Raw genomic sequence first — 16,789 nt, 5'->3', positions numbered from 1 at the left:
AACATGCTGTGGAGAACCGCTGGCCCACAAGCACTGCAGAGTGCCACCTGGCCCACAAGCACCGCAGAGTGCTGCCAGCCCACAAGTGCAGTGGAGAGCCGACTCAGCAAGGTGACACAAGAAAAAGGGAGACAAGCAAAAATACAGAAGAGCATGCAGCGAATGGACACAGAGAGCAAACAACAAGCAAGCCACAAAGCGGGGGGGGGGGGGGGGGGAATAAATTAAAAATAATAAATAAATATGCATTATGTTTCTTGGAATTCATTTGTCTTTCCACCATTCCGAAAAAAAACCACAGTTATTTCTTGCATGCCCTCTTTGGGGTCAGGTGCTATGCTAAGCTGCTGTTGGCATAACAAATATACCCGGTCCCTGCCCTAATGTATCATACAAAGTAATGGGAGCAACAAACACTAAAAATGGAAAAACACAAATAAACTCCTAACAACAGGTGTTACTAAAGGAAAGAATGAGGGCTTTAAGAGACAATCACGGGGAAATTATTTCTCCAAGGAAATTACACTTGGGATGAGATGAGAAGGATGATTCCAAGGAGATTAGAAAAGTGGGAGCAGATGCCGCTCAAGTGGCTGAGTGCCTGCTTCCCATGAACAAGGTCCTGGTTCAATCTCATATACCTCCTAAAAAAAAGAATGTGGAAGGGGGAGGGATCATACTGGAAGCAGAAGGAACTGCATGGTCAACGGCACTTAGGCAGGAAAAGCTTGGCACGTCAGTGGCATGGAGGTAGCCAGTTTGTTTGGGAGTAGGGAGAGGAAGGATGGAAGACTTGAGCCTGAGTCTGGGACCTGGTGAGGCAGGGCCTTCCAGGTCAGGTTAGAATTTTATCCTAAGTGCAATGAGAAGCCAGTGGGAAGTTTTGAGCAGTGGCTCTGGGATATTTTAGGGCAAATGTAGATAGACAGAAGAAGCCAGTTTGCACCGCCAAGAAGGCGATAACACCTTGAACTAGCATGATGGATGGTGATGGAGAAAAGATCCACTTCACAGAGTGAATCTGCATGTCTTGGGACTACCTTGGATGTGGTATTTTTTTATTAGTGAACTTGTTGGTTTACATAAAAATCATATAAAAAACACAACATTCCCATTTAACCCTTATTGTTGACACTCTGCATTGGTGTACTTTTGTTATAATTATATTAAAATATTACTGTTAATATAGTCCATAATTTGCTTTAGGTGTGTTTTTCCCATATACCACCCTAGTATGAACACCTTGTAATAGTGACATCTATTTGTTCTAGTTCATGGAAAAACATTCTTGTGTTTGTGTTATCAACCACAGTCATCGTCTACAACAAGGTCCACTGTGTTGTATAGTCCCAGGCTTTTGGATGTGGTATTTTTACCCCATTGCACAAAGTGGATGTACAATATAGAAGATTCAGCAACCTTCTCAATATACATTAATATTTGTAGAGGCCCATAACAATTCTTCCTAATGTCCTCCCTAATCCTTCTTGTAGCATATTAGATACCATGGCAGTTTGAGATTATTTATAAACCTCAAAAAAGATATGCAATATATTTGTAAACTGGTCTGTTCTTCTGGGTACAATACCCTTTAATTGTATGAGATTCAGCTGAGATGTCTTTGATTAAATTATGTTAAGAATAGGGCTTTGATTTGACCATGTCAGTAGGGTATAACTCAGGGTTGATTCCCCACCCCTTTGGTAGGCTATATACACAGACACTCACAAAAGAAGACATGGAAGAGGAGAGAACTAGGTCATTTCAGTTCTGCCATATGACAGAAAGGAGAAGGCTCAAACAGCTAAAGCCCCAAGAAGAGAGATGAGCCCTATGCCAGCCTCAAGCTGAGATCAGAAGAAACTGGGCCCCTGGAGACTTCAGAGGAAGAAGGAAGGAGAGACCTGGCATTGGTCACCCACCATCTTCCACACATGGCAACAGACTTTGGTGAGAAATTAACTTTGAGTTGGACTCATTAGGGCCTTGCAACTGTTAGTTTCTACCCCAAATAAATACCCTTTATAAAAGCCAATGGATTTCTGGTACCTTGCATCAGCACTCCTTTGGTGACTAAAACAGATACCTTTTCCCATGCCACAGAATTATTAGTGCTTTGCCACTTGGTTGGTACATTTCCCCTTTCTGTTGACTCTGGTTTTATTCTGAATAATTTTGGATTGCCCACTAACCTTCCTTACAATTGAAGCTTGATTGTTTTTATTACTACTGTAAAGAAGTTATGCTTAAATAGGTAGAAGAGGAGGTGCTCTGGGGATCTTGGGAACCAGAAGCCTGGATAAAGTTGTTTTAAAGAACAAGTCAAAGGGAGCAGATGTGGCTCAAGTGACTGAGCTCCCACCTACCACATGGGAGGTCCCAGTTCAGTTCTTGGTGCCTCCTGGAGAAGATAAGCAAGACAGTGAGCTGGCACCATGGGCAGGCATGGTGAGCTGATGCAACAAGGAGACACAAAGAGGAAAGACAATGAGAGACAAAACAAATCAGGGAGTTGCAGTGGCTCAAGCAATTGAATGTCTCTCTCCCACATGGGTGGTCCCAGGTTCAGTTCCTGATACCTCCTAAAGAAAAGATTAGGAGACACAGAGAGCACACAGAGAATGAACACAGAGTACAAATGGGGGGGGGCAGATAAATAAATAAAATAAATCTTTTTTAAAAAGTCAAAAGGGAGGACAGGTTGGATTCAAAGAAAAGACTGCGCTCATGGAGACAGTTCAAACTCTGAGTACCTGCAAAGTCTCAGATAAGCAGCACATCTACTCCTTAGAGCCAAGTAAATCCTTGTCCTCTCTGGTGCCTTCATTCATGCCACAACATTTACGGAGAACCTACTATGTGCCAGGCACTTCCCAGGTACTGACAATGCAGTTAGTACCAAAGGAAAACTCTTGTGGATAAAACCCTTTGAAAGGATAAAAATCTGTGTGAAAACACAAAGCATTGTTAGAGCCACCTCACACCTGAAAGACTTAGTATTTCCGACCAGGAATTCAGGTCTCAAGGGAGCACTCATCTCTGAGCTACTGACTGTTCACTTGACTTGACCTCATCTGAGTCACAGAGAGATCATGGCTTTGAGGAAAATTTCTTGGCAATCAGCTCATGTGTGATTTATAAGTTTATGGTTCCAGGAGGCATCTGAACGTCAGGGCATAGATCTCAGTAATTAATCCTAGGAGGTCCCTAATGACAAAAGAGACTGTGCTGTGTGAAAGTTGCTTTAATACTAAACAGCTTGTGTTATCTAACAAATGAGAACATTTCACACCCAATAAACGTCACTTTTGATAAGTGCTACTTGCGGTCGTAAATCTGACAAATAACACGCACGCACACGAGACTCCACATACACTTGCTCTCCCCTGCCTGTTTTCTGCAGGGCTTTCTTGTTCACTGGGTATGACCTCTAGCTCTCTGTGTGCTCTGGGGAAAAGCAGGGCAAAGCCTGCCCCCACCCCCACGATAATGACTAGTACTCTGGATGGGCATGACTCAGCTTGTGCCAACACCACAGCACCTGTGTGAACTTGGAGGGTTTGCAGTTGCCTGGCGAATTGGGGTCATTTTAAGAACAGAAATGGATCCTTCAAATAGATAAATAGAGCAAAACAAACTAAACAAAAAAGCCTATGCCCCCGCTTTCTTCTCAACGATCGTATTCAGGATGTCTCGCAGACTGATGAGAGTTGGCTTAAATGATAAAAGTCACCCCCAACTCATCATGAAAAAAACATGTAAGTGATTAAATGTGTGTTTTAGTGAATCAAGGAAACTACCAAGATCTGATCTTTCCCCTCTTGGCTAACAGATGTATCCTGTCTGCTTAACAGAATGCACTTTGAACTTGCACTTCACTGCTCTTACGTGGATGGGGGTCCAGGTGACCATGGAAGGGCACAGTGTTAGTTGCATCACTTCAAAATGCATGCAGCAGTCAACCCCAACTGAAATGGAATGCAATTGCTAAAAAAAGAAATTGCTCAGGACCACAAGAGTTCTCAAAAGGATCTACAGTGTTCACCATTGGAAACCACTGTCATCAATGATAACGGGACATGATAGTCAGGCCGAGCTTATGTAGACAATTGACGAGCGAGATTCAGAAGGTATTCACAAGTAGCTTTGACAGGTCATCTCCTAACTCACTGACACTTTAACAGTGTCCTCCCTTCATTTAACATCTTTTCACATAATAAGAGTTGTGTTACCCCAGCATTCTGTGGCTGACCCTCTCCTCTTTTTGCACTCTTCCTATAGGTGATCTGGCCATTTCCAGAACTTCCCCACTTCACTTCTTGTAATTCCCAGATGCAAGGTCAACCCCACTCTCTCCACCAAGCTTCAGGTCTTATTTCTAACTGCCTGTTAGATGTTTAGATGTTTCCATAGGCATCTCAAGCACAAAATGTCTAAAACCAAACTCCTTTACCCCCTCACTCTTATTTCCATTGCTGCATTAATTACAAAGAGCCAGATAAACTAATCTGTTAACCTTGATATAACCAGCGTCTCCCTGCAGGCACTAGATCTCCTCTTCCCTTCTCTACTCACCGCCAGCAAATTTCTCTCCCTGAATCAATTTTCCTCTCTCAGATCACTTTCATCATCATGCAAATATTCTGCATAGCTTCCATCGTAAGGACACACACACATACACATCTCCCTCCACACCACACCCTGCCGCAGCTACTACCCCATTTCTTTGCTTTCCAGTACAGAAAAGTTAGCTAAAATCTCCATCTTCACATTGAATCTTCCTCCTTTTTTGAACCCATTCCGTTAAGGCTTTCATCCTTACCTTCCCATTAAATTGGTCTTTTCAAACTCGCCAATGACCTCCATATTGCCAAATCCAATGTGCAATTCTTCCTATGTGAACTCCAAACAGCATTTGACCACAGCTGCTCATTCACTCCTCCTGGAAATATTTTCTTCTTTGCCTCCAAGCCTCTGTTCTATTATGATTTCCTCTTACTTCTCTTCGCAGTTTCCTTTGCTCATCCTCCTCATATCCTCTAAACTTTACAGAGCCCCAGGGCTTATTCTCTAAAACCTTCCCCTCTCTGTCTACACTCACTACCTTAGTGAACTCTCCTAATCTTACAGCATTAAATACTTCCTATACTGTGATTGTGTCCATTTATTTCCTCTAGTTCAACTCTCTTCTTTGAATCCAAATTCATATATTCAGCTGCTTATTTGACATAGAGTAGGCATTGCAAAACTGAGCTCTGGATCTTTCTTCTAGTTTTGCTCTCCTTGCAATCTTCCCCATCTCTGAATACGGCAACTCAGTTTTTCTAGATGCTCAGCCCAATAGCTTTTTTGTCATCCTTGACTCCATTCATGACATTCTATTAGCAAATCCTGTTAGGTCTACCTTTGAAGTAGCTATATATTCAGAAACTTACCTGTTCCCACCATGTCTACTGCTACCATTGCAGACCCAGTCACGTCATTTCTGATCTGAATGATTATAATATCCTTCTACTACTTTCCATGCATCCACCGTGGCCCCTTCCACCAGTCTATTTTCTACCCAGTATCTGAATGATCCTTTTAAAAGCTGAGATTACACTGGCTTCATTGTTTGAATGAAGCTTATTCCTGCCTCAAGGTCTTTGCTTTAGCTGTTTTCTCTGTCAAGGTCACTCGTTGTGCACATATCTAGGTGACCTTCACTCATGCCACTGCTCCCTTGATCAGAGACTCTTCCTCCACAATAGTACACACAGAAACACATACAGATAATACACCTTTATTTTTAATATCTCTAGTAATTATCTCCAGCTGACATAGTAAATGTGCCCTGCCCCTGCTAGAGTGTGAACAACGTATCAGCAAAAGAGACTGTATATTTTGTGAACAGCTGCATCCCTAGTGTCTACAACTGTGCCTGGAACATAGCAGATAACTCAATAAATAATTGTTGGATTAATGAATAAAAGATTATAACCACACATCCACCTATTCACCAAACCTCTAACATTCCACTGATACATTGTGCCAGGAGCTGTGAGGAAAGTCAATATTTATAAAATATGGGCTGTGCCTTCAAGGGGCTTGCAGTCTATTGGGAAGAAGCCATCTGATTGTAAATTACAGTTCTAGAGAATCACAGTCTAGGACTGTCTCCTCGTTACCAAGACGCACATATGATGACCTAAAGGGCCTGAGACAGTCCTAGAAAAGGGACTTAGCAACAACCCATCTTCTAAATCCCAGCCCCCAGTTTATTACCAAACCTTATTTCCCTCTATTTCCAGGGCAGAATCCCCCCCTCAGAGGCTGCCGACTACCCTCTCGGTCCCACTCTTCATAAGCAACAGTTAGGATCTTTTAAAATTGGTCAGAGTCTCACACTTTACAAGGTCCTTTCATAATTTTGCATCACGTTCTTACTTCCAGCCCTGGAAATCAAGACTTTTAGAAAACCATCTGGCTGGAGCTTAGAAGTTTTTGAGGATGGTGAAGGAGGACTAGGAGTTGTAGAGTGACTAGGAGCGCTGTGCTAAATGCTTCACGCGGCCCTCTCACGTCAGCCTCACGATGTAGGATTGGGAGGGAGATCTGATTCCAAAGCGGCTGAGGAGGAATCTGATGCTCTGAAGGATTATAACATTTCTCTGAGCTAATAAGTGGCTAAGCCAAGATCAAAATCCAGGTCAGTCCAATCCCAAAGATCAGTTGTTGTTTTTTTCCAGAGATCCACTTATTGGGTGACTCTAGCGGCTCTAAGATCTACAGATTCCAGAGCTTCTACGGATGGAGGATTAGAATTTGAATTGCATGCCAGAGACCCCTTCCATAGACCAGCCATTCTTCTACATCCTTTCCACCTGATAGGACACTTCCAATAAACTCCAAGGTGACCCCTGAGTGTGTACTATGAGCTAGGCCGTTTAGATGCACTATCTCATTTAATTTTCATAGCTATAACCTTGGTAGTGTTAGAGCTCCATTTTATAGATTAAATGGTTGAGACCCAGAAAGGCTAAGTAATTTTTGCCAACCTTCACACAGTTTAGGAAGAGACCAAGTAGACATTGAACCCAGACGATTTGACTTTGGGACCTAAATTCTTAGCCACAACACTCTACAGACCTCAGTGTACTTCCTAGAACCTCACTGAAGAATAATTTTTCTTAATGTTTCAAGTTTATAGTAGGCAGGGAAGTCTTTCTTCTGGTCTAATCTTAGTGTCCCTTGCTGCAATTCTGGTTCATTTTCTTTCCAGCCCTTTCTTTGCAGAGCCAAGAATAGCCACTTAAGTCAGACCTAATGGCATTAGTCTGTGCAAAGCTTAGATCCTGACTCACTAGGTATTTTCAGTTTTAAAAGAAGAATCTGCACAGGTTATTATCAGGAGGGGACAATTGGTTTTTATTTCTCTCTTCCTTCTTCATTCTAAAAGGGAAGGGTAACGAGTTAGCGTCTGTTGTCGGAATAACAACAAGGGCATTTTCTGGCAGTCAGTGCATAAGGAAATTTGTCTTGTAATTGGAGCTTCAGAGGCTCACCCTGCATGGACGGCATCCACGGTATAAATTAGCCTCCTCTCTAAGTTTGCAAATTGTATTGTAATTATCGCGGCTAATACAAATGCAGCCTGGCCAACGTCTTTAAAAATTCAACTGTAGCAGGGGCTCCTTGAGCCCAGGAATAAAATGAGCCCCGGAGCCCTGCGACCTCCCAGGGAAATAGTGCTATGAAAGATCCCACCCGGCAGAGAAGGCAATAACTCACACTTCTTCTGGAAGCGGAAGAGGGTCTCTTCTCCTCCCTGCTCCAGCCAGCAGCTTCTGGGTACAGCAGATGAATGACTCCTATGGACTTCCCAAGGTCCTGGAGAACACAGCCTGGCCTCACGCTCTGCCTTCCCTCTGCAAAGGACCTGGGATGTAGCAACTTGCTATAGCTCCAGCCCCAGACCTTTGGCCCCCGCAGCCCCCCTGAGGGTCGTCAGCTCCTTCCTTTCAGACCTGTGCCAGTCATCCCAAAGCAGGCGGAGGTCCTGAAGCACAAAGAGGGAGTCTGTCTTCCCAAGTGAGGACGCTGGCTTAGACGTCCCTGAGCCTTGGCGATGGTCTGGCACAGAATCAGGTGTTGGCAACATGGGGCGGGAAACACCCTTGACAGATAGACATGTGACAAGAAAGCTTCTAGTAATCACAGGAGCCTCCGCCTTTTATTCAGGGATGTCTTCTCTTCAGAGGGCTCTGATCCTCAGGTAGTCAAGCAGGGAGTCCAAATCCTAGAATGGCAGTGCTAGAAAGAAAAAGAAAGATCATCTAGTCGAAGCTTAGCAGACCTCAGGAAGTAATGCCCTGAATTGACAGATCATGCACATCAACAGAGTATGACCCTGGCTTTACCTAAGTCCAAGCCCAAATGCTTTCCTATACACCTTGCAAACAAGGTCACAGGTGTAAGCCAGGCAAGGATGGGATGTGCCCACAGTCAGGCAGACATTTAGCATCTGCTGATGTACTAGAACCCAAGTCCCCTGCCTCAGTGTTCCATGCTCTTCCTTAATCTCCCACCACAGAGATTCCTTTTTCCTTCTTGGTCTTTGCTTTCAAACGAAAAGCTAAAATCTGGGTTGGGGAATTGGCTTCCCCTGAACTTCCTCGGGAGATGAAATTGCTTTCAGACTTGATTCTCTTTAGCAGACCTGACCCTTTCACTAACTTGCTTTTGGCATGAAGCTTGGGAGGGCGACAGAGAAGACTAGAAAGTAGGTCTTCCCAGAGCCTATTACCTCGCTCTCCCTCGGTTTTAAATGGGACTGATTTGGGCTCCGCATTCTCTCTCTAATCCATTTCAAATGGCTTCAGACCCACACAGAGAGAGCGCTGAAGTCCTTGCTGGCAAATGCAACCCTGGCTCCATGCTTCACCTTTGGAGGGATAGAGGCACTTCCTGTTCTGTATTCCAGCCTATTGTGTTGTCTTATGTCTTATTATGTAATGTCCCTGGTTCCTTAATAGTTTCAGTAGCTTATGCATTTAAAACCTGGGCGAAGAAATAAAGATGGGCAAGGATACGCTCTGGCTGGATGCAAATTGAAACTGAAAAGATATTAGACTGAAAGAGTCAGGAAGAATATAAGAAAGCCCTGCTGCATAAATTGAGGCCGTACGGTTGTGGGAGTAATGCCTGCCACTTACCAAAGTGAAACTGCATGGGTGAATTTTAGAGCCAGGTAATGATACCACCCCAACAGCCTCTTTTCTCAAAAGGGCCATAATAGCTAACTTTACTGAGCACTCACTGTGCGCCAAGAACTGCTAAGTGCTTTCCGTGCAATGTTTCCTTCCGTTTTCATAACAACCCTCTCCCGGAGGTGCCGCTAACTTGCCCATTTTACAGACACGGTCACTGAGGCTTGCAGATTTTAAGACACTTGGTCTGGCTCACAGAGCTGACAAATGGCAGGCCCAGGATTTGAGAATCCGGGCAGCCCTACAAGACAGGTTAACTCGGGACTCACCACGGCCCTGCTCTTTCCCTGTTTGCTTTCTCTAAATAAGCCTCCAGCCCAAATGTCTAGAAAAAAGTGTGAGGAAGATGCTGTGGGCCCAGGATAGGTAGCTCAAGCCAAGCAAAGGAGTAAATTTGCCATTTGGTTTTAACTCGTGGGCTCTAGTCCTATCTCTGCCCTCTCTACCACTTTCCACATACGTAAAGTGAAAGGGACTCGTTGGAGGGTCTCTAAATTCCCTTTTCCCCGCCCAAGTGTTTCCATTTCTGGTCATTGAGTAAGACAGGAGCATGGAGTTGGCCAGGTCTTCACTGCTTCCCAGCCCACTTCATTCAGCTCTGTGCAATGAACAAGAATGTCACACTAAAATGAGCAAAGCAGAGCATGCAGAATTTCTCCTTCACTTATTTAAAAATAGCCAAGTGTGCAAAACTGTAGGATAACAGAGTTGTTTTTTTTCTTTCACACTGATTGTTGATTAATTCCATGTTTCCCATCAGCAGTCTTATAATATCACTCAAATGCAGAGGAGAGGACACGGCAAAGTTTGAATGAGAAGCTCGTGTCTCAGGGAATTGATGACTCAAGCTTTGTTCTCAGAGTTAGCCTGGTAGATATGAACAGCCTCTTAAATCAGGACCTCTTAACCTTCTGGACATGTATTCTGACTAATTCCATGCGATCAGCACCTAGCAGGTTCACAGAGAATAGGAGCAGCAAGACAGCAGCTTTCACCCTGGGAATGGCACACGACATCATAATGCCATCAAGAGCTGGGCAATAGAGCTCCTTAGCAGACAGATCACAAAGAACCTCCTATACTGAGTGCTTCCAAGGAGCCCCCAAAAGATGGAAAATGTTGGCAACCTTATTTCCTAGCTCATGAACTATCTATTTGAAACTGAGTTTTGGAAGGTAAACTGGATTCTGTGGACTCTGGCTTGAAGATTTGCATTTTTAGGCCCATGGTTTTCATCTGAGCTAGTCGGAATCCTGAGTATTTACCTGGGTTGTCATAGAATCACTTGTCTGTTGATTTTGCCAACAGTGTGAACAAGCCTCTTTGACAAGTGCAATGGAGGCACTATAATTTCCCATCCATGGAGGTGGAAGTTCTTATAAATTGGCAAAGCATGAATTCAATGTTAAGAAAAGGCCTTTTCACAGAGCAGCAGAGAGCTGGGGAGCTTTCGTGTAAAGAGAAGCATGTAGTGAGCATCCTGGGTGTATCAAAGGATAATTATGAGGATTACTTGAGAGTCATTCATTCCTTTATCCGTTCCCTCATTTGTTCTTCCATTCAGCACCTACTGCTCTATGCCACTCACTGTAAAAGGATCTGAGCCCAGAGCAGAAAATAATACAGACTCCACAGCCCCTAACCTCCCCAGTCTCATGGTCTGGATGGAAGTACAGAGACTGAAGAAGAAAACAAGAGGCAAATGGTGGAGTCCATCAAGATGGGTATGATGTGGCTATTTAACCTGTAGGAAAATGCCACGGGACTCTACCCCTTTCCTGTCCCCCTCGATTCCTCCAGTTCCTCTAGATCACATTTTCCATATGGCCCCTCTTATTTACTCTTCTCCAGCATGCTGGCTTGTTTTCTGCTTCTCATCATGCCATGTATCCTCTAGTCTCAGAGCCTCTGAACATGCTTCTTCCTTTACCTAGATACTCTCCCAAGACGCAGCAGTGGCTTGGCTCCTCATCTTCTCCAGATCTTTGCACACATGTCCCCCAGTGGTGCCTTCCTAGTCTATGTGCAAAGCCCCCACTCCCTATCCCATTTCCTGTTATTTCCTTTTTTCTCTTTGGCACTTATCACCACCTGCCATGTGTAATTATTTACCTATTTATCTTACAGTTTATCTAGACCTACTAAATTTTAAACTCAGGAGAGGAGGGATTTTTGTTTGTTTTGTTCACTGCCAAGGCCTCAGCACCCAGAACTGTGTTTGATAGGTCCTCAATGAATATTTGACTGGTAAATGAATGTTGATTTAAGGAAAACTAGAGAGTAAGGGAGGGTTATCTTTGCAAAGGGGTTGGGGAGGATGACAAGGAGAAGGTGAGGAAATGGAAAAGGGTAATTTTCAGGCAGAGGGACTGGCATGGGCCACGGCTTGGGTGTGGAAAAAGTGGGACACATTTGGGAACATGGGCTGCTGTGCTCTGGCTGACTGGAAGTTGCAATTGGCCAGAGCAGAAAAGTTTGGGGCAAGAGATGAGGTATCAGGTCCTAACGGGGCCTGATTTGTGACCTTGTTATGAAGCTTGGACCTAACCCTCTGGCAAGTGGACAAATATTGAAGGGCTTTAATAAAGAGAGTGGAATGATCAGATTTATGTTTCAGAAAGACCAGTTTGGCAAAACATGAAAAAAGAACTGACGGGCAGCACAGCCAGCGAGGAAACCTCTGCAGAAGTTCTGGCAGCAGATGATGATACCTGGGCCCGAGTGGGATCCGTCGAGAGGGAGGAGTGGGTGTGGGTTCAGGACGTACTCAGGGGACAGAACTGACAGGCCCAAGTGCCGTAAAGGACATGGGGCATAAGGGAGCCAAGGAGCCCCTAACTTTCTCTTGGACCTGGGGGTAGATACCAATGCCACTCGCTGAGCCAACTCAGAAAGAGAAAGGCAGCCCACAGGAGGGTCAATGTAAAAGCCCCAGTATGGCTTCCCAGTAGAGAGGGCTTTTAGGAGGCTCCCGATAGTGGGGAGCAGTTCTAGAAGAGAGTTTAAGGCCAGAGATAAATACTGGGGACTCATCAATGTGTGTGTGTGTAGAAGTTATGAGACTAAGTAAAGTAAATAAATGCATCCACAGAGCAAAGAAGGAAGCCCTAGACTACCCACCCCCAAGAACGACTTAGCACTGGCCCCAGGGAAGATGGTCAGGTTAGTGCACTGCCCCGTTCCTGCCCAGAGGTCCAATATTCTCTTATATCATGCTCCTGGCCAATCTGATTTGATAGAACGTAAGGCAGGCTAGCTTCTGAACCTGGACATGCTCCATGTAAGTTAGCATCTGATCCCCAGTATTTCCTCCCCCTTCCACCCTGTAAGAACTTTTATTCTTTTATTCTTAACTTGGTTTTTCTTTATTGCAGGGCAGCTGAAGAACATTTCCATTGAAGTTGCCTCCACCCCAACACACACTCCTTGGTTGTGGACATCTGACAAAACCAAGGACAAGACCATAAAAGCATGTATCCCTAGGAAGCCAGTGAGGAAAGCAGATGACTCAGGATTCACAGAGTTTTCAGAATCAAGATGTTATCTATGGTAACAAAATCTAGCACCCTGGGATGAGAAGACAGAGTAGAGCAGAATGAAGAACTGGGACAAGTAGAAAGAGGACTGACTTTTGGGAAGGTACAACCCTGACTTCAAATCTTAATTCTGCTATTTATAACCTTAACAGGTCTGGATCCAAGGTTTCTTATCAAGAAAATAAGAACAGTTTTGCTTTCCTCCTATAGATGTCATTAGATGTGACTGAGAAAATGGAAATATGCATGAAGGGGCACTGCCTGAGCCTTTGCTATTCAACAATTCATTCAGTAAATGTTTATTACACACTGACTCTGTGCTAAGTTATGATTCAATCTGATCTAGGACCTGCCCTCAGGATACCTACAGTCTTGTGAAATTCAGTAAATGAATGTTTTTCTTCCTTAGAGTTTAAAGACACTGAATTGTTTCTGGCCAGACTGAATGGCATCGGAACAAAAGTACGACTTTGGGAACCATTTGTCACACACATTACCCCCACCTTCCTTTTCTGGGTGTTCTAGAGTTCCATCTGCTGCTCCCCCACCCCCTTCTCCCATCTCCAGCCACCTCCCTCCAGTCTTCTCCCCATACAGCAAGGCTTGCATTTTCCTTGACCTCATCCTGTCTCATCCCATTTCTGCAAAGCCTAGCTAACTGCTTAAATATATCTCCTTAAATAATGTAGCCTTCATGAGGCCAGGGATTGTCAGATGTATTCACTGTTCCTTCCCTAGTACCTAGAACAGTTCTTGGCATTATGTAGACACCAATGAAGACTCGATTACTGAATGTCCTGCCCACATCAAGGCATTAGATTGTGGAGAACAGCTCAGATGGTTTGTCAACAAGGGAAAGGGTAAGCAGAGCAGCGATGGCTGGGCTCAGACTATAAGTCAGGGGCGTGCTTTGAAAGGGGGATCTTTCCAACCCAAGCTAAGGCAGCTGCTATTTCACCTGTGCAAAGTACCTGTCCATGTGCCTGGCTGAGCCAGCTAAGGTGAAGGCTAAGCTGTACCCAGTGAGCACAAAGATTTGAACGCATCATGAGTTTTCCTACAGACTTCTCCATCTATTCTTCATGCTTGCTTAACTAAAAAAAACAACCAAAAAACATGACAATAACACGGTAAGAGTCTATGAGCCCCCAGGATGTGCTCTTTGATTTCTATTTGCTTCTCAGCAAACAGCATTATCGCTCTCCTGGACAACGAGAGCTTCTCCAGGAGAGACCACGAGGACTGGAGAGCAAGAGTAAGCCTACTTCTGACATGCTGACACATGAGCTAGAAATCCAGCTCTGCCACTAACCAGCAATTTGACTCAGAGAAATCCACACCTCCCTGGGCCTCAGTATCCTCAAATGTAAGGAGAAGTGAATTCAATGAGATTGCGGGTTAGAGAGTGAATGTAGAGTATGATGGCTGGAACAAGAAAGGGTGCCATCAGAGTGGGCACCTTCTGTCCACATACCAGGTAGATGAAAGGAAGTCTATCTATAGATGCGCTCTGTGACCTTTTTCCAAATTATTTCCCTGGGATATGAATCTTTTCATGCTGCAAAATTAATAGAACACAGAGTCCAACAACTTTGGGTCCATATCTGCCTTGTTCACATCTCTATTTTGCCTGACATAAAATATATACTTCATAAATATGTTAAAAGAAATACATGAATGGATAAAGGGCCTCACAGACCCTTTCCAACTTCATCTCCCAGTGTTCCCTCACCCCAAACCTGAGACCCAGAAACATTGTCTTCTAACTGCCCCCAAGTTCATATCTTGCTCAGGGCTATCTCCATGGCTTTATTGCATGTGAACCAACAAAAAATATCTAACACGTACCTATGTTTTGTTTGGCACTATTTAGGGCCCATAAGGACTAAAAAGATGATCCTTGCCCACCAAGGAACTTATAATTTGGCTGGGATGGGTTATGACATCTACTCACGATAAATGACAGGTGAGCAAGACAAACAGTAATTGTTGGAAAAGGAAAACTGGACTGAATGGAGCGTTCTTGAAGTTTGTAGTATTTGAGCTGCATCTGGAAGGCTATGAGGCCTGAGGCTTCCCAAGAAAATGTCACCTTAAAATGAGACTTCCTTTCCGGGGTCACTTAATTGTCCCTAAAATAGATGAAGCTTGTAGGCTTTGAATATAAAGCTGAGTGGTGCAATTTAGCAATAATACAGAAGTTCAAATTTAGCTACTAAGACGGGCTTTACTAATTGCCTACATATTATCTATTCCCACCTTCTTCCTTACTAACAGAAACTCAAACCTGTTTGGAGGTGGCAATGTGCCCAGTAAAGATAATTGATTTTCCAACCTCTGGGTGAGAGTGTCCATGTGACCCAGTTCTGGTCAATGAAATGAGCAGAAGTCACTGGATGGAACTCCAAGGCAGAGCTAATATTCAGAATAAAAACCAACCCATGTTCAAAGCACAAAACAACCAATCATAAAGGATACATGGTATAAACCGCTGGTAAACAAAGCCCTGCTTCCTGGAAAGTCCTTCAGAAGGAACAGGCTCACTGTCATGTACTTGCCCTTCTTCCCACCTGGAACAGGATCCCATGCCTGAAAGCAGAGCAGCCGTCTTGGAACCATGTCGACAAACGCACGTGCTAAGGAGGACAGAGCAGGAAGACAGAAGGAGTCCGACTCTTCAATGGCGTACTTGAGCAGTTGCCCCTGAAGTCTGCCAATAGCCAGAGTTCATGTTGCATTCAGTAAATAAAACTGGGGAAGCGGACTTTGGCCCAGTGGTTAGGGCGTCCGTCTACCACACGGGAGGTCCGCGGTTCAAGCCCCGGGCCTCCTTGACCCGTGTGGAGCTGGCCCATGCGCAGTGCTGATGCGCGCAAGGAGTGCCCTGCCACTCAGGGGTGTCCTGCGTAGGGGAGCCCCACGCGCAAGGAGTGCACCCATAAGGAGAGCCGCCCAGCGCAAAGGAGGGAGCAGCCTGCCGAGGAATGGCACCACCCACACTTCCCGTGCCGCTGACGACAACAGAAGCGGACAAAGAAACAAGACGCAGCAAATAGACACAGAGAACAGACAACTGGGGGAGGGGAGGGGGATTAAATAAATAAAAATAAATCTTTAAAAAATAAATAAATAAATAAATAAATAAACCTGTTTGTTTTTTATTTAAGTCACTCTTAGTCAGGTTTTGTTGCTTGTCCTTAACTGATAGAGACACCAGTGCCATGTTTAAAATGTAAGAGTGTGATAGGCCTTTTTCCCTTAACAAATCAATTTTATTGATACATATTAATAAACCATAAATCCATCCAAAGTGTACAATCCATGGTATCCAGTGTAATGTGATTGGCCTTTCTTTTTAAAAGCTATTTTTTATTTTCATTTATTTCTTCCCTTCCCTTGTTCTTTGTACTTGCTGTGCCTGTTCATCTTCCTTATTTCCTTTAGGAGGCACCAGGAGCCAAACCCAGGACCTCTGATGTGGGAGGGAGGTGCTTAATTGCTTGTTGTGTCCTCATTATGTTGTTTTCTTCTTGTGTCTCTTGTGTCAGTTGCTGCACCTACCATACACTCCAGCCTGCTGTCTCCTTTAGGAGGCACTGGGATCTGAACCAACGACCTCCCCGTGGTAGGCGGGAGCCCAGTCTCCTGAGTCACATCCGCTTCCCTGTGATTGGCTCTTAATCCATACATTGTCATTGTAAAAGAATATGAGTCTGACTTGCACCTAGCAGCTCAGCCCCTCAATGACTGGCTTGTCTCAGTAAGAGTCATCCCATGGGAAGCGGACTTGGCCCAATGGATAGGGCGTCCGCCTACCACATGGGAGGTCCGCAGTTCAAACCCCGGGCCTCCTTGACCCGTGTGCAGCTGGTCCATGCGCAGTGCTGATGCGCAGAAGGAGTGCTGTGCCAAGGAGGGGTGTTCCCCGCGTAGGGGAGCCCCACGCATAAGGAGTGCACCCCATAAGGAGAGCCACCCAGCGCAAAAGAAAGTGCAGCCTGCCCA

The 16,789-nt window shown here is 44.6% G+C and overlaps 1 long non-coding RNA gene across 1 annotated transcript; it reads left to right on the top strand.

Annotated features, from left to right (window-relative positions):
- The first annotated feature begins 10,562 nt into the window (after positions 1–10,562).
- Positions 10,563–13,097, top strand: LOC131276596 (uncharacterized). The gene is made up of 2 exons (XR_009184053.1): positions 10,563–10,972; positions 12,623–13,097. It is a non-coding gene; the product is annotated as an uncharacterized lncRNA (long non-coding RNA).
- Positions 13,098–16,789: the final 3,692 nt, after the last annotated feature.

This window comes from Dasypus novemcinctus, chromosome 29 (assembly GCF_030445035.2).
Source record: "Dasypus novemcinctus isolate mDasNov1 chromosome 29, mDasNov1.1.hap2, whole genome shotgun sequence".
Classification (NCBI taxonomy): Eukaryota; Metazoa; Chordata; class Mammalia; order Cingulata; family Dasypodidae; genus Dasypus; species Dasypus novemcinctus.
Note: the sequence above shows the minus strand (reverse complement) of the source record. Positions and strands in the feature narration are given on the sequence as shown.